At 41.6% G+C, this 22,863-nt stretch overlaps 1 protein-coding gene across 2 annotated transcripts in view; it reads right to left on the bottom strand.

Annotated features, from left to right (window-relative positions):
- Nucleotides 1-22,644, bottom strand: part of GREM2 (gremlin 2, DAN family BMP antagonist) — a 124,866-nt gene extending 102,222 nt beyond the window's left edge. Inside the window, exon 1 of one of the 2 annotated variants that reach the window (XM_055373806.2) lies at nt 22,229-22,644. The gene's annotated coding sequence lies outside the window, so the exon portion shown is untranslated. The remainder of the gene's footprint in view (nt 1-22,228) is intronic. The other variant, XM_019032139.4, reaches the window with a different exon arrangement.
- Nucleotides 22,645-22,863: the final 219 nt, after the last annotated feature.

The following is a 22,863-nucleotide window of genomic DNA, read 5'->3' as shown; positions in this document are numbered from 1 at the left end:
TGTGGCTACAGCTGAGAGACACTCCATCTTGGCATTGGAACCAAAAATACATTTAACAAAAGAGTCAATGTAGACAGGCAGGCAAATTTGCTTTGAGACTACTTCTAAAGTTTAATTTCATCTAGAAGGTGAGTGAAATATTACTAATTAGCACATCTCATGATTTTTAGAGTGAAATGCAATCAGACTTGTAAGACACAATTCATTTGTAAGATAAGTTTATATGCAAAGAGACTGACATAACTTTTTATTGTGCCAATGGACACAACGAGATACCATCATAACAGTGGCCTTTTGGGTAATTTGGGGAATTAAATAATAGTTTTTGAAAATATTTGCACCAAAAAATATTTAAGTGTTAAAAAAAGCCACTAAAATGGTCCTTTTTAGTTATCTTCAGAATTCACTTAGGTAGTACTCCAACATTTGATATCCTCTGACAAATAAGGTTTGCTGAAGTCTTTCTTGACAGATTCCTTGACTGGATGTTTAACACGGAGTCTACAATCCTGACATGTGATAGAAACCACTTCCTAGGGACCAAACAACTCTGCACGTGATTATGTATTTATGTGCCTCAAGAATGTTGTCAAGTTGGGGCCCTTTCCTGCTCGCCATCGCAGAGACAGGCAGCCTTCAATACACAGGTCCATCACTGCCCCTTACACATTGTTGTTACAGAGGAGAAAATTGCTCCCCGGCCGCATGCACCGGTCTGTGAGGCTTGGACTTGCCCTGGAATGTCTCCACTTTGCCTCTCTGCTCCCTGATGAAAGTCTAGGTAATCTTGGCCGGGCATGGTGGCTCAAGCTTGTAATCCCAGCACGTTGGGAAGCCAAGGCAGGCGGATCACCTGAGGACAGAAGTTTGAGACCAGCCTGATCAACATGGTAAAACCCCGTCTCTACTAAAACTACAAAAAAAGAAAAAAATTAGCTGGCATGGTAGTGGGCGCCTGTAATCCTAGCTACTCGGGAGGCTGAGGCAGGAGAATTGCTCAAACCCAGGAGGCAGAGGTTGCAGTGAGCCAAGATCATGCCATTGCAATCCAGCCTGGGCAACAAGAGTGAAACTCCATCTCAAGAAAAGAAAAAAAAATAAAAGAAAAGAAACTCTAGGTAGTCTTTAAGGCCCATCTCAAATGTCATCTCCTTTGTAAAGCTTTCCCTTCCCTTGTGCTCCCCATGCATGACAGGAAGGGGGAAGAGGCTGCTTTGCAGTCCATTGTCACTTGGCTCCTATCTCTACCATGACATTTATCTTAGTGTCCTGTGCAGAGAAGCAGCAAAGCATGGAGCTATGAGCTCAGGCCTTCAGATTCCACACACTGAGTCCTGAATTCTGTTTCCACCAGTTATGAGTTGGGAGACCAGTGGAAGACCAACATGTAACTTACCTCTCTGAGTCTCAGTATCCAGATTTTAAAACCCAGCACAATGAGTCTACCTAGTTTATAAGATTAGGTGAAGATTAAATGAGATCATGAACAAAAGGTAATCAGCAACGTATGTGTCATATGGAAAGTTCTCAATAAAAGTTGGTTAGTACCATTACTGTTACTCATGTAAGTCACCTTTGTGTCTTGCAGTAGACTCTGAGCTTCATGGCGGAATCCTTCACAGGGCCTAGCCTAGTCCTGGTGCATAGTACTTTCCTAGTGTTTGTAAATGAATAGGCATGATTGTTCTCAGTGTCTATTAAATGACAAGGACTATGTTACCTAAAAGGGCTGACACGACCTTAGTGGCCAGACTTCACTCTTTCTCCTTGCCCTTTCTTTGCTCTGCAATGGCCTACCTTCTGCTTGCTATCCCAGTGTTAATAGCACCCTCTTTCAATTTGAAAAGTAGTCCAGTTTGAGTGATTTATTTAATGGTCATCTTAATTTGTTTGTTTGTTTGTTTGTTTTGAGACAGGGTCTCACTCTGTTTCCTAGGCTAGAGTGCAATGGCATGATCATAACTCACTGCAGCCTTGAACTCCTGGGCTCAAGTAATCCTCCTGCTGCGGCCTTTCAAGTAGCTGGGACCACAGGCACACAACACTACATCCTGGTAATTTTTTGATTTTTTGTAGAGATCGGATCTTGCCAAGTTGCCCAGGCTGGTCTTGAACTACTGGGCTCAAGTGATCCTCCTGCCTTGGCCTCCCAAAGTGTTGGGATTAGAGGCGTGGTGTAAGCCACTGCTCCCGGCCTCATCCTGGTTTTGAGAGTTTTCATCAGCTTGATTCCCATAAATTAAGTTCCTCACTATGCAATATTCATACCACATGTGGCAGGCATTGTGGGGAGCATTCAATCACTGCATGGAATTGATAAAAGAGTAAAAGGATAAAAATTGGTTCATTCTTTATTTGCTCTTTTCCCAGAAATAAACCAGGAAAGAATATTGGGTTGAACCTAAGAAGACAGGAAAACTGGACTGAGAAACTCAACCATTTGGAGTAGTGGGATAACCTTACATGGGTAGAACATTTGAGAATTTAGTAATCCAAAAGAAGATTTAAGAGAAAGACCCAAGAAAAACCAAGTTGAGTTTGTATATGTTCTTTGGCATAGATCTTCTTATAAATAATATCTTCAGGGGATGCTACAGTGAAATTCAAAGCAAAAACTAAGTTCGGAGTCAAATATATATATTTATACATGAATATTTATATATATGTAGATATATGTTCAGTCATGTGTCACTTAACGGCAGGGGACACATTCTAAAAATGTGTTTTTAGGGATTTCATCCTTGTACGAGCATCATAGAGCATACTTACACAAAACACCTTGCCTACATGGTATAGCCTGCTGCTCAGAGGCTACCAACCTGTTCAGGACGTTACTGTACTGAATAGTATAAAGAAATAAACACAGTGATAAACATTTGTGTGATAGGAATTTTTCACCTCCATTATAATCTTATGGGACCATATCATATATGCAGTTTGTCTTGACCAAAATGTCATTATGTGGCACATGACTGTATAATACATATAAACAAGGCAATCTAATACCCACTGAGTTAGCCCATATAAAAAAAGTGAAGTATGGCCGGGCGTGGTGACTCATGCCTGTAATCCCAGCACTTCAGGAGGCCGAGGAGGGTGGATCTTCTAAAAATACAAAGATTAGCCGGGCATGGTGGTGTGCGCCTGTAGTCCCAGCTATTCGGGAGGCTAAGGCAGGAGAATCACTTGAACCTGGGAGGTGGAGGTTGCAGTGAGCCCAGATTACGCCACTGCACTCCAGCCTGGCCACAGAGTGAGACTCAGTCTCAAAAAGAAAGTGAAGTATGTGCTTTCTTCATTACCTCCCAGGGCTCCTTTTCTTAAGTTCTTTTGCTCTCTTTGGGTTATACTTCATCCCCTCCCCATGCACCCTTTCCTGCACCCCCTCCTCCTGGGCAGCCCTTGACAATCCAGAGCTCTTTGGGTCAATCTTCAAATATCCCAGCAGGATTTTGCTTTTCCAGTTATATTCCAAATTATGGAATGGAAGGTGTTATTCCCTAATAAGAGAATTTCAGGGGGAAGAAAAGTCACTGGGAAGGCAATTCAGGAATGAGGATAATGCCCTGGAAGCCATCTGGAGGCGGCATATTGAGTGGACAGAAAGCCTGGGCTTTGGAGTCAGGCCGAGTTGGGTCTGAATTCTGGCTCCTTGCTTTTGGCACTGGAGCTCTGGACTTTCATTTGTATGAAAAAGGATAATAATAATACCTGGCTTGTCTTGAGAATTAAATGAGACTGTGTTTATAAAACACCTAATAATGTGCCCAGGTCTTAGTCTAGCATGAAGGTTAAGAGGAAGTGTTTTAGAGGCAGACAAAAAAAGGGCCTACCTTTTCCTCAAGGGGGAGTGACTTGATGATCTGGTTTCTGGAGAATGAGGATAACAATGCAATTGTCACAGGACTGTTGTTAAGGCTTAAATGCACTAGAAGATTTACCCGAGTCCTTGGCATATAACAAATCCTGAATAAGTTCTGACGACTATAATATCAGTTATTATAGTAGAATACTCCAAATAAGTGTTCTGCTATTGTGCAGGCTGAATGATCGGTAGGCATTTTTTTGTTGTCATTATTATTATTGCATCATGAACATTCTTGAATTAATTTGGGAGATGAAGATCCTACTTGCTTAAATATAACTTAGAATCCTAAGTCTAATCAATCATCACATATAATAAGTGTTATGTAGGTCTTAGTCAGTGTTTAAGATATCCATTATATTTTCCCACGGGAAAAGTTAAGGAAATGCAAAACTATAGAGGAATTACTCAACTTTTCTGTCCTAATGACTATGGACCAAAGGTCATTCATTGGTGTATGCAATCACCCTATAAAACAAGGTGGCTTGCCGGGCACGGTAGTTCACTCCTGTAATCCCAGCACTTTGGGAGGCTGAGGCAGGTGGATCACCTGAGGTCAGGAGTTTGAGACCAGCCTAACCAACATGGTGAAACCCCATCTCTACTAAAAATACAAAAATTAGCCGGTCATAGTAGCACACAACTGTAATCCCAGCTACTCAGGGGGCTGAGGCAGGAGAATTGCTTGAACCTGGGAGGCAGAGGTTGCGGTGAGCTGAGATTGTGCCATTGCACTCCAGCCTGGGCAACAAGAAAAAACTCTGTCAAAAAAAAAAAAAAAACACACAAGGTGACTCAATCTATTTCTAATGCCATCTCAGGCTGTTGAGAGCAGTTTAGAGCATTCCAGGTAAGCCTTTGACACAGGATTTCAATTCAGCTGCCGTTAGTCACGTAGATGTACCCAAACTTACGCTCTGATAGAAAAACAAACATTTGATTATCTCCTTGTGCATACTTCGGGGAGAGAGAAAAAAAGGACCTGACCTTTTGATAGTCACTTTCTCCATCCTGCATTCTGGCCAGTGCACAAGTAAATAAAAGCTGGAAACTACTGGCCTGCTCTGTCCTTCTTTCTCATGAACTGAAATTCAGCCAGTGCCAGATAGGAAACCAGAAACGGAGTATTACTACTCTACTGTGGCGCATTCCCTTCCTAGGATCATATTTTTCCAAAGAACTACACCTGAATGTGTCTTGCTTGGATTCCAAGAATCCATTTTAATGACCGTGGTTATGATCCTTTAGAAGAAAGCCAGGAATGAGACCGCTGTCTCGGGTGTGCAACAAAGCTCAGGAGCCAGGGCTCGCAGAGCACAGATTGCCAAAGGGCACTCCTGAGCTACACGCAAGCAAATCAGCGGGGTGTTTAGATGCCACGAACTGTATGCTTGTCCTTGTAGTTCCAGGAGCTAGGAAGAAACTTCACAGCAGAGCTGCTATGCTGTCACGACAACAAAACTGAACTGCTAAGAAAGTGATGTGAGAGCTGGGAACTGCTGAGAATAACAAGCACATCATCTCTTCTAGTACGATATGTGCTCCACAGTCCCTGCTGAGCAAAACCAGTGTTTCAAATGTCCCTTTCCGCCTTGCTCCCGCCTCATTTTGCTCAGAGGTCACCTTTAATATTGAATGTGGCTGTTTGTTTACATGTTTGTTTCTCCTAGTGACCTGGGAGCTGCTGGGAGGCAAGGACTAGGTCTTATGCTTTTTTATATTCCCAATGCTTGGCACATTGTAGAAACTCAATAAATGTTTGTTGAATACACACAAATCAGAACTCTGATGAAATAGGACTAAAGTTCTAAGCGGATGGCTGATTTGTTAGTATTATCTGTGTCTTTGTTAGATTTTTAAAATTAACAGATCCTTACTTTCAAATCTCCATGCCCAAGTTGCTCATTTTTTCATGCACCCCCGAAACATTTTCTAAGCAGCTACCCTCTGCCAGCTACTGAGGGGTTTACACAGATGGAAAATATATTTTCCCTTCTTTCGGTGAGATTACTGAGAGTGTCATAAACTACACTCTATATATTCAGAAGCCACCCTAATAAATATTTTTGGATTTATTTGATAGTTTTGGCTGTCATTTGAAACAGAAAATCAGTTCAACACCACTGCAGTTAATATCGACTAAACAGCTCCAAACCTCAATTGGCCAATGTTTTAATCATATGGAGACAATTTGAATTTTACTGCCATGAAGAAACAACAGGAATATTTAATGCAAGAATTAGGAATGCATACTGGTTTTCACGGTGCAGCTTGGTAATTATGAAAGCACACTTTCTTGTTGTCGTTAAAGGAACTTCTGGTAGCCAAACTATTGTGCTGGTGTGTGGTGAGTCAAAAGACCCCAATGGCCTCTCTGCCTTTGATCTTTTAAATGTCTGAAGTTGTGGGATTTTGCATGCTACACTGATAATCTGGGAAAATGTACAATCACTATAAAAGGAAATTTTTCTATTAGTCCAAGAGTAATCATTTATAGCAAAACCACCTGACAGAAACATGTGGGTACATATCACCCTTATGAAGACCAAAGATATTTTTACAACTGAGGATTATTTTCTTCCCTTTGTACAAATCCATATGGTGCCTTTTCAGACATCAGTCATCAGCAGTGCTGTCTCATTCAACCCCAAGAATAGAGCTCAGGAGTTTTGCTCCAAATTTGGATAAAAAGAACTTGGTATTAGGAATTAGTTTTTTTTATCTTCCCTGGCCTAATTACTCAAAGTCAGTGGCATGTGAACTGAAGTGGAGTAGGATGGCAAGAATAAGTGAGTAGCCATGGAATATGGCTTTTCTGCCTTGGGCATACTCTGCTTGATCTATGCCCTGCACTGTGCTGCTTTCTCTTCTGGAGTCAAATGTCTGCTTGTCTCTCCAAAGAATAATACTTGCCCCATAGTGCATAGTCCATCTGGCTACTGACTTTCATAGTGCTCTCAAAATACCACGGATAAGAGTGGCTGCACTTTATCCATTCACTTACCCACCCATCCATCCATCCATCCATCCATCCACTGATTCATTCAATAAAGAGTAAGTGGTCGGGTGTGGTGGCTCATGCCTGTAATCTCAGCATTTTGGGAGACCGAGGCAGGCAGATGACTCGAGGTCAGGAGTTTGAGGCCAGCCTGGCTAACATGGCGAAACCCGATATCTACTAAAAACACAAAATTAGCCTGGTGTGGTGGTGCACGCCTGTAGTCCCAGCTACTTGGGAGGCTGAGGCAGGAGAATTGCTTGAATCCAGGAGGTGGAGGTTCCAGTGAGCCAAGATCATGCCACTCCACTTCAGCCGGGGCAACAGAGTGAGACTCTGTCTCAAAAAAAAAAAAAATACAACAACAGTAAGTGAGGGCTGTGTCTACTATTTATTGGGAAGTCTATCATCCCAGGTGGCTGCCTGGTTCTGTGCATGTGTGGTTCCAGACATAAAAAAGGGATGGGGTGAGCAGAGGAAGTGTTGTGCCAACATGATCTGGCTAAAGAAGGACAGGATGTTTTCCTCCAGGGAGTGACCTTCCTCTGACAAACAGAAGGGAAAAAGCTCTGGATGGACACACTCATTTCTGTCCCTGAATCCGGTCCAGAGGCTGCATTTGTTGGTTGAAAGTCTAAGCATGACCAAATAAACCAGTCCAAATGGAGTATTTGGACTAGAGGAAATGCTAGTTTGGGGAAGGGAAAAAACCATCGCAGAGAAGACTGATCTTTTGGTCCAGACAGAAGAGAAGAAGAGTCATAGCTATTACTTTGATAAGTCAAAATGTACCACAACACTTGAAAACCTGGGAAGGGTAGTCACTGGCCAGAGCTGCTGCTTTATCCATCACACCAGCTGAAGGCATGACTGGGCTTCTAGAAATGATTAGGACTGTTTCAGTGGACCTCGGCCTTGGAGCATCCAAGCTCCAGGATAATTTAGTACCACAGTGAGCACTAGGGAAAAAAATCCAAATGAAACAACAACAACAAACTTTGTTGCATTTATATGAAATCCTTCTATTGCCCCCAAAGCAAAATGATTTCTCCCCCAATCTGGCACATATCGTGCAGCTGTACCTTGGACTTTTGTGTAATCTATCTTGCAACATTTCATGTACTGTTGGTTTAGGGTCAGCCTAATGGTGGAGGCTCAAAAAGGAGCATGATGTAGTAGAAAGAAGGGTAGACTGGGAATGAGGAAACCTGGGTTCGAGTGCTAATTTGACAACAAGCTAGTTTGCAGTCTTAAAACACACAACTTTTTGGGCTATCACTTCCTTGTGTGTAAAATGAGGAGATTACGTGTTTTCCTTTTATCTTGGAAACTCTTGATTTGGAAGGCATCAAACATCCAACATGTATCATGGAGTGGAGAAAGCAGAAAAAAAATCGTGAAAAGTGGCACAATGTAAATTTCCCAGACCTTTACAGGAGCACTCAGACCATCTTCCTTTGAAATAACAGTTCACTAATCCAACACTCAAGGTACCTATGTGTCCATGTCTTCACCAGTTCTATCCGGTTTTTACCTTGTGTTTTTATTGTTTTCTTTTCTTTTCTTTTCTTTTTTGAGATGGAGTTTTGCTCTTGTCACCTAGGCTGGAGTGCAATGGCACGGTCTCGGCTCACTACAACCTCCACCTCCCAGGCTCAAGCAATTCTCCTACCTCAGCCTCCTGAGTAGCTGGGATTACAGGCGCCCACCACCACACACGGCTAAGATTTGTATTTTTAGTAGAGACGGGGCTTCACCATGTTGGCCAGTCTGGTCTCGAACTCCTGACCTCAGGAGATCCACCTGCCTCGGCCTCCCAAAATGCTGGGATTACAGGCATGAGCCACCGTGCCTGGCCGTGTTTTTATTGTTGACATGCATGTCTTTCCTTCCCCATGAACTATTAGCTCCTTGAAAAAGTGGTCCGTCTTTTGATCTCCTGCTATTTCTAGCTCTGGTTCCATAAATAATTGTTGAATGAATCAATGGTTTTGTTTAGAGTGCTTGATTAGCTCTTCCTCCAAATAATTATTATTTCCATTTCAAAGATAAAATTCAGGCCCAAATACTTCAATTTGTTTATCTCAGTTCACAAAATTAGATTTGAAGCCTCAATTCCAAAGTAGTAATAGTAATAAACTGTTCTTCCAGCAACCTTCACAGAAACATTCTGAAGACCTTTGCTTCTCAGCCCCAATTCACTAATATCAAAAGCCTGCAAAATAATAATAGTTACAGTAACAATAATAATTGAGTTTTTATGCCTGTATGAAAAGCATTATCTCACATAATTCGTAAGACAGCGCTATACAACTTCAGATGAGGATTACTGATACAAAGTGATAGTTCCACACAGATAGGAACAAAGCCAGGTTTATTTGACTTCAAAATTCATGCTCCAAACCAATGGTACACATCCCTCTGTTTGACTACCCACCCAACATAACCTACATGGAGTCTTATGCCTGTGTCTCCAGTTTGAAGCCTAAGATAATGTGAGGAGATAGAGCCAAAGTTATTAAGGGAAAAAGCTTCTTAAGCCCTCAGTCTGAATGCTTATTTAGCCTCTATGAAGAGGCTGTGTAAAGTTAGGAAATTTACTGCACCTCAGTGAGCTTCAGTTCTTTGTTGGTAAAATGTGGACAACAGCATTTACCTCAAAAAGATGTTACAAAAGCTTATTAAGATATTGTGTGTAAGGCCGGGCACGGTGGCTCACACCTGTAATCCCAGCACTTTGAGAGGCCGAGGCGGGCATCTCTCCTGAGGTCAGGAGTTCGAGACCAGCCTGGCCAACATGGCGAAACCCCGTCTCTGCTAAAAATACAAAAATTAGACAGGCATGGTGGCACATGCCTGCAATCCCAGCTACTCTGGAGGCTGAGGCAGGAGAATCGCTTGAACCCGGGAGGTGGAGGTTGTAGCGAGCCAAGGCCGAGATTGCACCATTGCACTCCAGCCTGGGTGACAGAGTGAGAATCCATCTCAAAAAAAAAAAAAAAAAAAAAGGATATTGTGTGTTAAAATACCTGGAACATATAGTAAGTGCTCAATAAATCCTCTCTTGCCCCCCTGCCTACTTTTCCTTTCAGCAAAAGCAATACCTTCCAAAACTAGTTCCATAACCTTATGGATATGAAGGATACACTTGTAGGAATATCTTGGCATCCTTTAATACAGAGAAGTTCTCAACTTAGGTACCAAATAAAACACTTTGCCTCCCTAGAAATTTTCAGAGCTTGCCCAGGCCCCTAAAAGCTATTTTCTGTCAACACTTCCACTAAGCTGAACAGGAAGAGAGGTTGCTTGTCTTATCATTAACAGAATTCTTTTCTGAGGTTTTTATTTGGGTACTTAGTGGGCCAGAATTTAACATTATGACCCCATCCCATGATACTTCAGCTGAGTAAAGTCAGAAGTATTCTTTCTTATATGTTTTTTCCTTAATTTATTTTTTTTTAAATGGGGCCATTGGTTCTGTAACAATAGTGACCTCTACAGGGACATTTATTCATTTATTCACCAAACACTAAGCATTGTGATTCTCTGTAACATACACGATAAAAATAATTATAATTCCTTAAAGAGCTCACATCGCAGCAGAAGAGAAAAGAGCATGAAAAGAGAATTCCAGCCTGTAATCCCAGCACTTTGGGAGGCCGAGGCAGGAGGATCACGAGTTCAAGAGATAAAGACCATCCTGGCCAACATGGTGAAACCGCGTCTCTAATAAAAATAAAAAATTAGCCGGGCGTGGTGACGGAGCCTGTAATCCCAGGTACTTGAGAGGCTTAGGCAGGAGAATTGCTTGAACCCAGGAGGCGGAGGTTGCAGTGATCTGAGATCGCGCCACTGCACTCCAGCCTGGTGACAGAGCGAGACCGATCTCAAAAAAAATCCAGCACTTTGGGAGGCCGAGGTGGGCGGATCACGAGGTCAGGAGATCGAGACCATCCTGGCTAACATGGTGAAACCCCATCTCTACTAAAAATACAAAATACTAGCTGGGCGTGGTGGTGGGCGCCTGTAGTCCCAGCTACTCGGGAGGCTGAGGCAGCAGAATGGCGTGAACCCAGGAGGTGGAGCTTGCAGTGAGCTGAGATCGTACCATTGCACTCCAGCCTGGGCGACAGAGCTGCGACAGAGCGAGACTCGTCTCAAAAAAAAATAAAAGAGAGAGAATTCCAATGCGGTGAATGCGGTGTGGAGCTATCAAAGGGAACTCATGCAGATAGGCTGTGACTCCAGGGCACCAGCCACACCTGATCATCAACTGTGGCCTTGAGCCATTCAATTCACTCATCCAACAAGTAATTACTGGTGCTTGAGACCACCCAGTTACAGATACAAAGAGAAGTGGCACGAGGTATACACTCAAGGACTCTTCCCTCTTTATAGAAGCCATTTGACTCAAACTAGAGCAAACTCAAGTAGATGGAAGAGATACACATCTCCTCTTCTCTTTCTCTTGAGCCTAAAGAGCCTCAGTGTTGGGTTTTACCATCAAGGCCCAACTCCATATCTGAGGCATGGCTCGTCTCCCATCTGTCTCCCCATCCATCTCCCATCCATCTCCCATCCATCTCCCATCCATCTCCCATCCATCTCCCCCTCCAGCACAAATTTCATTGGCTCATATGGCTACCCATCCCATTTAAGACAGCTGAAGGTGTTAGAAAGGTTGACATCAAATTTATCGCCCTACTGTGTGGGATTTTTTACCTGTTCTTCCCCATGGACCGCCTTAAAGTCTGATGAACCTTAATGACTCCTTCTCAGAATAATGTTTTTAAATTCAAAAAGTATACACTATTACAAGGCAAGCTATATATACATACATATACATACACACACATATATGTTATTGTGTTATTATATATGTATTATATATATGCTATTGTGTTATATATGTATTTTATATATATATATATATATATGCTACTGTGTTAGTCCATTTGCACTGCTATCATGGAATACCGGAGGAGGCTGGGTAATTTATAAGGAAAAGAGGTTTATTTGACTCACAGCTCTGCAGATGTACAAGAAACACGGTGCTGGCATCTTCTGCTTGGCTTCTAATGAGGGCCTTAACAGGCTTCCACTCATGGCGAGAGGTTAAGGGGAGGCAGGGGTGTCACACAGTAAGAGAGGGAGCAGGAGAGAAGGAAGGGAGGTGCCAGGCTCTCTTTAAAGAACGAGCTTTCAAGTGAATGAATGAATTGAGGGAGAACCCACTCATTACCGTGGGGAGGGCACCAAGCCATTAATGAGGGATCTACCCCCAGGATGAAAACACCTCCCACCAGGCCCTACCTCCAGTATTCGGGGTCACATTTCAACATGTGATGTGGAGGGGACAAATATCCCAATTAGATCAGCTTTATATGACTATATGTATGTGTGTGTGTGTGTGTGTGTGTGTGTGTGTGTATAAAATGTATGATATACAATTGTCTGGTCCTGTTTATAAGGGACTAAATAATGCGATCTAAAAGCAGGTATGATAACTTCCATAATTTTCAAGTAGTTTTAAGTACTAGGTAAGTGTAAGTGATATTTTGAGACTCTGGTATCAACTGTAACATGAAAGTAATTCTGATTTCTATTGGTGACAAAGCTGTGATTCCATTGATGTTACTGTGGTTTGTTACATTCGTAACTAAAGAGAATGTGATATTTCAGTTACAGGTAAGTGGAAGTCAAGAAGCAATTTTTTTTTTCTATCAAATGTCACAGATTCCCCTCAATTCTTATAGAACACCAAAGTAGGCTGGGCATGGTGGCTCCCGCCTATAATCCCAGCACTTTGTGAGGCCAAGGCAGGAGGCTCGCTTGAGCCCCCGAGTTCGGGACCAGCTTGGCAAACATGGTGAGACCCATCTCTTTGTAAAAAGTAAAAGTAGAGGTTCCTCTTCAAAGACTTTCCTCCCCATCTAATCAGGAATAAATAGTAACTTCTCTTAGAAGCAAAATTTATTCAAAGACCTGTGCTCCTAAATACTTGCCCTGGCATGCTTATACTGGTCCAAGCAAGCATTAGGTCATAGCCTGTTCCTCTTCCTTATTTAAAAGTGTTTTTACCTTTCTCAGCATTCCACAAGTTACTTCCTCCTTCCTTTGTTCTCCTCTACCTTTGCCTCTTTTAAAAAGTTCTAAGTTGCTAGCCAATCGGGACAAATACAGAATGTGAGGTCCCGTTCCAGCCAGTGGAAACCAGACACAGCAGTAGGATGGATGCGTCAGGTTATAAATGACCCTGTCTCCTTTGTTCAGTGTACTCTCGTGGCAAAACTGCTGGCGAGTGTACCCTTTCTGCGGGAAGTAAAAATGGCCTTACTAAATAAATTAAATTTATGTTCAAGTGCTATTTCTTTATGGCACCAAGGAACAAGCATTCCAAACATCTACAAAAAAATTGAAAAATTAGCCAGGCATGGTGGCACATGCCTCTAGTCTCAGCTACTTCGGAGGCTGAGGTGGGGGGATCACTTGAACTTGAGAGGTTGAGGCTGCAGTGAGTCGAGATCATGCCACTGCACCACTGCACTCCAGCCTGGGCAGCAGAATGAGACCTTGTCTCAAAAAACAAACAAACAAACAAATAAAAAATCACCAAGGTAAAAAGTATCCTTATAGAGATTTTTTAAAAATCTAACCTCTGAAAACCACATAGAACAAATTAGTCCTCTTAAAAACTCTCCTGCATCTCCTAAATTAAATCTTCTAATCCAAAAATGACAGTGTTTCCAGAATTTTCAGTAATCTTATCATTTTCTTCTGCTTGAGCAAGAATTTGTTAATTTCCAAGTGGAAGCAATGAGCCCAGAAAGTCAGCATGCATTCCAGGTTGTTATGAACAGCCCGTCCCAGGGGAATGACAGATAAATTTACAGGAACACCTTGGCATTCTCTAATAATAAATAAATAAATTTTCTTTCACTTGGAAAAACAAAACCTGTCAAAATGGTTGATTTAGTATTTTAATGTCTAAGTAGTAAATTTTTAAAAAATTAATCGATTTTTCATAACATTTTTATTTTCTCACTGAAATGATAATTTTAAACATTTAGGAGTCTGTAGCATAAGGGATAAATAACACAAGACAAAAAGAAAAAAAACAAAAAGTTCCCAGGACAAAAGACTGGGTTTGTCATTTGTTTAGCCTATGGTAGATGTGTGTGTTTAGAATTTTTTGAAGACTGTGTCTTTCAGCAGATAAGCAGCAGTCTCTGAGCCTAGCTCTAAATTAGCTGCAGCTGGATCTCAATAGATTCAGATCAGAAATACTTCCTTAAGCATCAGTTTTGTGCTGAGAAATAAAAAGAAGAACAAGAAATAGCCTCTGCCCTCAGGGGAGCTTGAAAGTTAGTGAAAGATGTAAACATGTTACAAAAATAATTATACAAGGAAGACTAAAACCATATTAAACTCTAGTGGAAAAAATATCTGAAATGATGTAAAGAAAAAATTTGAGCTATTACAATGAAAAGACTTGTGTTGTCAAATGGCTTTGTTAGTAAGGCCAAAACAATGCCATAGATTTTCAGAGGATCCTGGTTATAATACCCAACAAACACCACTGTAATCATTAGGTTATTCCTGGTCTTTCGTACTAGTATTGAGCTCTTTAAGGTACCTTAACTGTCTTCTTCACTATTATGCCCTATAATCTTGAACACTGCTTTCTGCACATAGTATCTTTTCAGTACTTGTAAGTGAATGAAGGCACAACATACTAGAGGAAGTGTGGAAGAGTTAAGATTGAAACAGTTCTTTTTTTTTTTTTGAGGTGGAGTTTCGCTCTTGTTGCCCAGGCTGGAGTGCAGTGGCGCGATCTCAGCTCACTGCAACCTCCACCTCCCAGGTTCAAGCGATTCTCCTGCCACAGCCTCCCAAGTAGCTGGGATTACAGGCGTGCACCACCATGCCCGGCTAATTTTGTATTTTTAGTAGAGATGGGATTTCACCATGTTGGCCAGGCTGGTCTCAAACTCCTGACCTCAAGTGATCCACCCACCTCGGCCTCCCAAAATGCTGGGATTACAGGCGTGAGCCACTGAGCCTGGCCAGACTGAAATGATTCTACAGCATTCTTGACTGTGTCGCTTTTTGAAAGCTCTAAGTCTTAGTAATGTCATCTGTAAATGAGGATAATAACACTACTAGCTAAGATTTTTGTAAAGATTAGATGATACCTATAAAATGTTTAGCAAATAGTCATTCTTTAACTAACAACTGTCAGCCATTTCTCAGAGGGAAGCACGTAGAATTGATGTTTACAGCTAGAATGAAGCCCACTGAGCCACTTCCGCCTTCTCATTGTAAAGAGTGAACTCAAGAGAGAGTGTAGACTTTCCCCAAAGATGTGAAAAATGGAAACAGGTGCAAACCCAGGTCTCCTGAGTTTCTTAGGTTAAATTTTTTTTTCCATAATTACTAGATAACTCTCTTCTAGGTCAAAAAAAGTCTTAATACTATTTGACCCTCTGACAGAAAGTGATGCTTTTTGCCTGTTTCCTTCAAAGTTTACATGCTCTGAGTTCATAGAAATGACATTGTAAGTGTATTTTCCATACCATTGGTCAAGTTGAAGTCTTAAATACGTATGTTTGAAGATACATATTTCTGCATTGCTCCAAGTTTTCATAAGGAACCATGAAAGGTAGTCTCTGCAGGCCAGGGGATGGTGCCCCCAGACACTGAGCATGCTCTTAGCAGAGAAGTTAAAGTTTACACAGATCTATGTTGCTCTCAAGTAGTGGGCCTGAGGGTGAATATTTTTCATCTGTTTTTCGTCTATTAGATGGATGATAAACATCTGATCAAATCCACTCCTGTGGATCTGAAACTAAATCAATCAATATTCCATCATGATTGAAATCATATATGTAAATTCAATCATTTAATGATGGGCTAGTGCTATAGAAGATGTTTGCTGTTATTGTTTTTGCATATGTGAATAACTGGCAGGAATTAAATGCAAGAATGTGTGAAATAAACACAAGGATGTATGTGAAATACAGGAATTAAAACAAGAATGTATGTGAAAATATAATGTAAAGGACTATACTAGTAAAAGCAACCATACTGTTGATGATTAATTGTTATTATCTTATAATTATACAAAGAGACTCAATAGATATCTGTTGAATGCATGCCTGTAGGACTGACTGACTGAAGGAATATGTTCTCAGCTATCAGATGTTACGGTTACAAGAAATTCTCAGTAAAACTTGCAGAAGATAAACTCCTGAGACTGTGGTGAAGACTGAATTAAATAATCTGCGAGATGTGTCTACTCTAATCTGGCACATGGTATGCATTCAACAAATGTTAGAACAATCTTAATTTTTAAAAATTATTAATAAGGGAAAAGTAAAGATCGTTTGAAATGCTGATGAGATTTAAATTCCTAGCAAAGGCAAGGAAATTTCATTACAGAGCTGCTGGATTTTTATTAACTCTAAGTACAATGTCACACATCCATCAACTTTCCCAAAACGTAGCTACCATAATTAGAAAATACAATGCATTATCCAGGGTTCGTGTTATAATTGCATAAAAGCAGAGAGAAGCAGCTAGTTTTCCATAGATGATAAGATTAGCTTCCTCTCAGCCTTTACAGTCACACCTGTAGAGCCAGGTTGAATAATATTTTTAATGCAGACAATGTTTGTTCTAGACAAAGTCAACTTAGCATTTCACAGGAGCTGGTCAAGTGTTCCCCTGCTCAGTGTTCTCTTTTTTCCCCCCTTTCATTGTTTAAATAAACTATAGGAGAGAAGAATTTTAGCTTGGAATGGTTACTCATCCATAACATGAAAGTTGTGTTTGGGAATATTTGTGTTCTTGGCCTTATGTCCTTCAGAAACTGTCCTTTAAGAGGACTTTTCTACAAGTCATATATTTCTTTTGTTTCCAAATCTCTCGCATTCACAATGCAGACACAGTTTCTTAGTGAAACATACCCTTCTAGTATGCCTTTTAATGAGGGTTGTGGTATCTGCCAGAATCTCACTCATCCTATTGTATTTCTCAAGCAGGTAAGCACCTTCAAAGAGATTTCTCCTTCAGTTATTAGATTTTTTTTTAATTGGAAAGTAATCTGCAGAAGAGAGATGGAGCCTGGGGTTTTTCTGACTATCTTAAAATAATGGGGATGTGCTACATTAAAATCTGCAAAATAGCAGCAGAGACTCTTGGTCTTAGACTTTGGGTGATAAATTTTACAATTCCTCCCCACCCCGGCCTCTAGGACTTATTTTTCCCCCTCATTTGTCAATACCCTACTATTATGACATTGTGTTTGATTCCATGGAGACCCTGGATGAACCTCTCACACTCATCCGTGCTTTCCTTGCATCAGAGCACTACATAGTTCTAGACAGCACATGGAAGTGCAGCAGAGGCTCATCTGGCTGACAATGGAGGAGACAAACAGTGACCTCCCTGCTCCTCCCAGATGCCAGGGAATCTTGACTTTGTCCTTGAAAAAACCTTTGCTTTGATTCAAGGCCACCACACCTCCCAGCAGAATATGGTGGCACCAGGAAGAAGTGGAGATCTGAGCTTTCAAGCACTCAAATATGCACACAAGCTGCTGAGCCCTCGATGGGCAACCTCCTGAGCCTCCTGGAATCCTCCACACCCAAGTGGCAGAATCACTCTTTCTCGACACAGATGTCTTTACATCCTTGCCCCAGTGCGTCCATCCCCAGCCCAACATCCCTTTTGCTTTCTCCTCTCTCAGGAGTAGCCACAGCTTTTTCCTCCAGAATGCTTTTACTTTGGCCTTCTCAGATGTTGTTTAAAAAGCCCCTCTCCGAGCTTCCCCCTAAGTCCCTCATATTTAGTAGTGAGTTGTGCAGCAGCTGAACAAAGGACAGCAAAGAGACAAGGATGCTCCTGAAGCTAACATCTCCAACCTAGCGCAATTGTGATGAACCATTCGGAAGTCATTGCTGCCAGTCATAGGACACCCACTTTAAGAGTGACTATTTCTCTCTTCTATGTGCAATTATAGTTTGTCCCTAGAAGATGACTCATCTCTGATGGTAGCAACTGCACAAGGATACAGCCGATTAGCCATGAGTTTTAAAAAGTTTTAACTGGCTGGGCATGGTGGCTCACACCTGTAATAATCCCAGCACTTTGGGAGGCCAAGGCAGGTAGATTTGAGACCAAGAGTTCGAGACCAGCCTGCGCAATGTGATGAAACCCTGTATCCACAAAAAATACAAAAATTAGCCAGGCGTGGTGGCATGAGAATGTGGTCACAGCTACTGGAGAAGTTGAGGTGGGAGGATTCCTTGAGCCCAGGAGGTCAAGGCGGCAGTGAGCTGAGATAGTGCCACTGCACTCCAGCCTGGAAGACAGTGTGAGACTCTGTCTCAAAAAAAAAAAAAAGTTAGGCTAGGTTTACGATGGACTAGTTTTAATCATTTTTGAGCTTCTAAGAGGTGGATACATAATTCTTATTTTTTAGCCTATGTCTTTTATTTATTTATTTATTTATTTAACTTATTTATTTATTTATTTATTTTTGAGATGGAGTCTCACTCTGTCTCCCAGGCTGGAGTGCAACGGCATGATCTTGGCTCACTGCAACCTCCGCCTCCTGGGTTCAAGTGATTCTCCTGCCTCAGCCTCCCAAGTGGCTGGGATTGCAGGCACCTGCCCTCAAGCCCAGCTAATTTTTGTATTTTGTAGAGATGGGGTTTCACCATGTCGGCCAGGCTGGTCTTGAACTCCTGACCTCAGGTGATCCACCCACCTTGGCCTCCCCAAGTGCTGGGATTCCAGGCATGAGCCACCACGCCTAGCCAGTATATGTCTTTTAGATTCTGGGTACAACCAAGAGAAGCTATTCCAGTTCTTTTGTTTTGAAACCAAATTTGCTAGGATTCTGATTGTCAGTAGACAAAATGGATCCTGTGGCCCTGAACTTATATTTGAGACATGCTTAAAATAAAGGCTGGGTCTACTGAGAAAGCAGCTCATAAACATTTCCCCTGGAGAACCAACTTGAGAAACCCCATTCTTTCTTGTCCTCTTTTCCCTGCACTCTCTTTCCCTTTCTCTCACCCACTCCTAACAGAGTCAAGATCAAGACTGCTTGAATAGGCTCAAAGGGTAAAGCTAATTAAAAGAAAGGGAAATTGAGTTCACTGTGAAATATGCTGCTGCTTTTCTGATTTTGCCAGGTAGCACCAATTCCGGAGGCCAAAATAGAAACAAACCCTTCTGGATGGTGTGCCTTTACTAAGACTCCAGAGTTGGCTCTCCAAAGGGAAGAGGGCACTTCAAGTTGGAGGGACATTTTTTAGCCATTTGGAGACTGGAGTCTTCCTCATGGTCAGGGGGAGGTATCAAATCACTTTTTCAGAGTTTGCATGCTGCCCTCTCCTGGCCTGTATGGACAGGAGTGTTACAGTACATCAAATGCATTTATTTTCATCCCACACCTGTGTGGGATATACCTAAGAACACAAGAGAGTTTATTTAAAATATTCAGGATGTCTCATCAAAAATGTATACTTGAAGCTAATCAAAAATCTATATCTGAAGGTAATTAGAGGAAATACATTCATTTGCATTTTCCTTTGGCTCCAGGATTTATACTGAAGCATGTCAATCTTTATATCATCTCACTTTATATCCTTGTGGCTTCCACCCGCTCACGTTCCATCCCCTTAACATCCATGTGGCTCTGGGACTCTGTTCTACAAATCAGTGCGCCAACACCGTCTGGGTCCCATCAATGTGCTGGCCACTTAAAGACATCTTTCCAACTAGAAGTGGTGGTGATGGGAAATCTGCTGAAGTCATTGGTCAGTGTTGAGTCTGAGGACCACATTTTAGCCTGACATGTGATCAAAATTAATTCTAGACATTATTAGGCCTATTATACCTAATATTATTAGAAACAAAAGAACTATCAAGAAGCAGCTAATCCAAGAAGAAGATGGCACCATAGGTCTAATTTTTAATTGAACACCTTGTCCTTCAAAACAATGTCTTGTGTGACCCATTTAAGCCGAATGCTGGGCACGTTTTCCCTGGTTGAAATAATTCTTTTTTGTCCATAGATATTTCAAGGACCCTGATACTGAGAACATGCCTGCAACCTGGCACGTTGCACAGGGGCAATTGCTGTAGCAACACTGAAGTACAAAAGTGGCTGAACTAATCTGTTGAGTGCCTGTGCCTCTGCAGTCTCTCAGTGTCTGCCCTTGACCCAGACAGGCCAATCCTCTCCATATCAATAAGAACTGAGAGTCTAATACCATTCCTTTGCATTAGAAAAAGAGATGTTTACTTTAAAGAGATTTAAAGGCATGTACCTTGTTTAAACTTTACCAAACTTATAACTCCAGGGTATGTAAAGCTCTGGCTGGCTCTACTAAGATTCATAGAGAATGAACTGTTGATTACCTCTCTCGGTGAAGAATGATAGCACAAAACAATGAATAATCACAGCATTGTTTATATTTATCTTTGAAAAGCCATCAGTGTCTTCTAGTCTATACAAAGTGAATATAATCCGTCTCATACTCACAAAGTTGCTACCAACACACCCAACATTGCTTTAGAGTTAGAAAGATAAGACAGAAATAGGTCCCAACTTATTGCAGCTATTTTGTTTATAAAAGATTGACAAATGCTCACAATCATACAAAACAACTCTTTACCAATAGAATGTAGTTGGGTCGATTAACTTATATTTATTTGCACAGATCAGTTCTTTACAGTTTCTTTCTGATGTAAAAGGAAAAAAAATTTATCTATAAAGTTAAAATGCCTTCTCCTAAATATAATATTCACTTGCCATGTCTATACTTTGACACGATTTCAAAAAGCACCCGATTAAATCATTCAGATCAGTCAATGGGCAAAAACTATGAAGTTTTCCTGACTCTATGGTAGAGCTAAGTAAGCATGCATTTCCTTTAATGACAGAAAGAACATGTTCATCTGATAAGAAACAAAAAACAAACAAACAAAAAAACGTCGATATAAATTCTCCACTGTGATATACAACACAAATACCTTTCTTATAACTTTCTTATCTTCCTTGGTCGGGCACATGTCTTGGGACAAGGGCTACCTTGAAAACTAAGCACGGCTGAATGGTGAGTCGATTGTGAATTATCAGTGAATGGTTTGGATATGATCGACTAAGACTCCACTGGGAAGAGTGCTGTTTAGACGAAAGGTAAGGTATTTGATTGCCCCTGCACCTGCTGCAGAGCCATTCTCTGGCTGTACTGGAGTCCCAATCTGTTCCACTGCAGAAAAAGCGCTTTTCATAGGGATTCAGAGCCACATGAATACCAGCCAGCCCTTGAAGACTGCAAAGCAAGACCAATTTTTTAACTGACTTCATGCAGTCCCCTCTGGCTTTTCCCAGGAAAGACTGAACTCATTAAGCAATGCTAATTTAATCACAAGTCATCAAGGGGTGGAGAGTTATATAACTATCTTTAAAATTTCAAATCAAACATGATAAAATCTCAGGAAATAGATTTTTTTTAACAAAACCCACACCGCAAAATAAAAAAAAGAAAAGAAATAGAAGTTCACGAGTTTTAGGATCAAATAAAATAAAATCAAACATCAATATTTTCTTACAACTATCACATCTACTAGATAGTTCCAATTCATGACTTTTTAATGTAGTAATATGTGAGATCCTGGAACTGAACGTGCCTGGCGTGCAGAATACAAATGCATTTTTAAACTCGTAAGACAATGTAGAAATAAGTCAGGTACACAGGAAGGATCACTGACAATCACATTAAAAAATAACTACCTCCCTTCTCTCTTCTCCTTCAACCACAGCATAGTGATAATAGTGATATTTCCCTCATGAGGCGAGTGCACCTTGGCCATATGCTTTAAAAAATCAAAACTCTGCCGAAGTCCGCTGTGGTTCCTAATCCTGTAGGGAGGATATTAACCTGGGAGGTAGGTGGGAGAGGTTCACAGCCCGCTTTCTAACAATTGGATGGTGTTCGCCTCGCTATAGTCGTAATTAGAATGGCGGTCACCAAGAGGTATTTATTGGTGGTATGACAACATATTGGTATTGATGTTATTTAAAAGAGAAAGAAAGAGCGACCACGGTCAAGTTTGAAGGTCCTTATTTTACACCCACGCATAATTCAATAGGTGAATAAACCTTGTGGCCCCCAAACACACGCCAACAGCTTGAATTACCCGGGGTGAAACCGGCGAGACATTCACTCAGGGCTTTCGGTCCTGACCAGCCACGGAACAAACAATGTCAATTCATTCTAAGTGCCTGGTGAAGGTAGAAATCAGAAACCGTGTCTGTGTCACACTAGTCGTGACAAGCTGCGTACCTGCAATGACGTGATGGAAGCCTCCTCCTCGGGTCCCTTCTCTCTCTCTCTCCCTCTCCCTCTGCCTTCTCTGAGTTCTGTAGTCCACAGCGGGGTCTAAGTTTGGTCTCCCGCCGCCGCTTTCAGTTCGACCGCAGCCAGACTGCAGCAGACGCCCATAAGAGAAGCGCGCCGGCTGAGGGTGCAGGAGAGGCGAGAGCGCGCCCCGCGCCGCGCGGTCCCAGGCTGGCTGCTCCTGCAGATGTGAAAGGAGCCCGGAGACTTAGCTCTGAATCCTCTCGGCGCTGCATGGGGATATTATCAGAGTCTGGGATTTCTATTGGCTCTGAACACCAAACAAATCACACCAGCCACCCCCCTTCTCTGTTTCACTCAGCGCTTGTTTCTCATCTAACCCACAAACATTGCAGCCACACCACACACTTCAGTCGCTTGCAATGTTTCTCTTTTCCTCCTTCCAGTCAGTGGATTTACAACCCTGTGGTCAGCTCTAACATTTTTTTTAGCAGACTTCCAATTCTAACCTTCTTGTTTATGTAGAGAAATTCTCCCTCCATCCCCTAAACCAGAAAAAACAAACAAACAAAAAAAAACACTCATTCCCTTCAGATCTTCTTCCTTTTGCTGATGGGTTT

This window comes from Gorilla gorilla, chromosome 1 (assembly GCF_029281585.2).
Source record: "Gorilla gorilla gorilla isolate KB3781 chromosome 1, NHGRI_mGorGor1-v2.1_pri, whole genome shotgun sequence".
In the NCBI taxonomy this organism is placed as follows: domain Eukaryota; kingdom Metazoa; phylum Chordata; class Mammalia; order Primates; family Hominidae; genus Gorilla; species Gorilla gorilla.
This window is presented reverse-complemented; position numbering and strand designations above follow the sequence as displayed.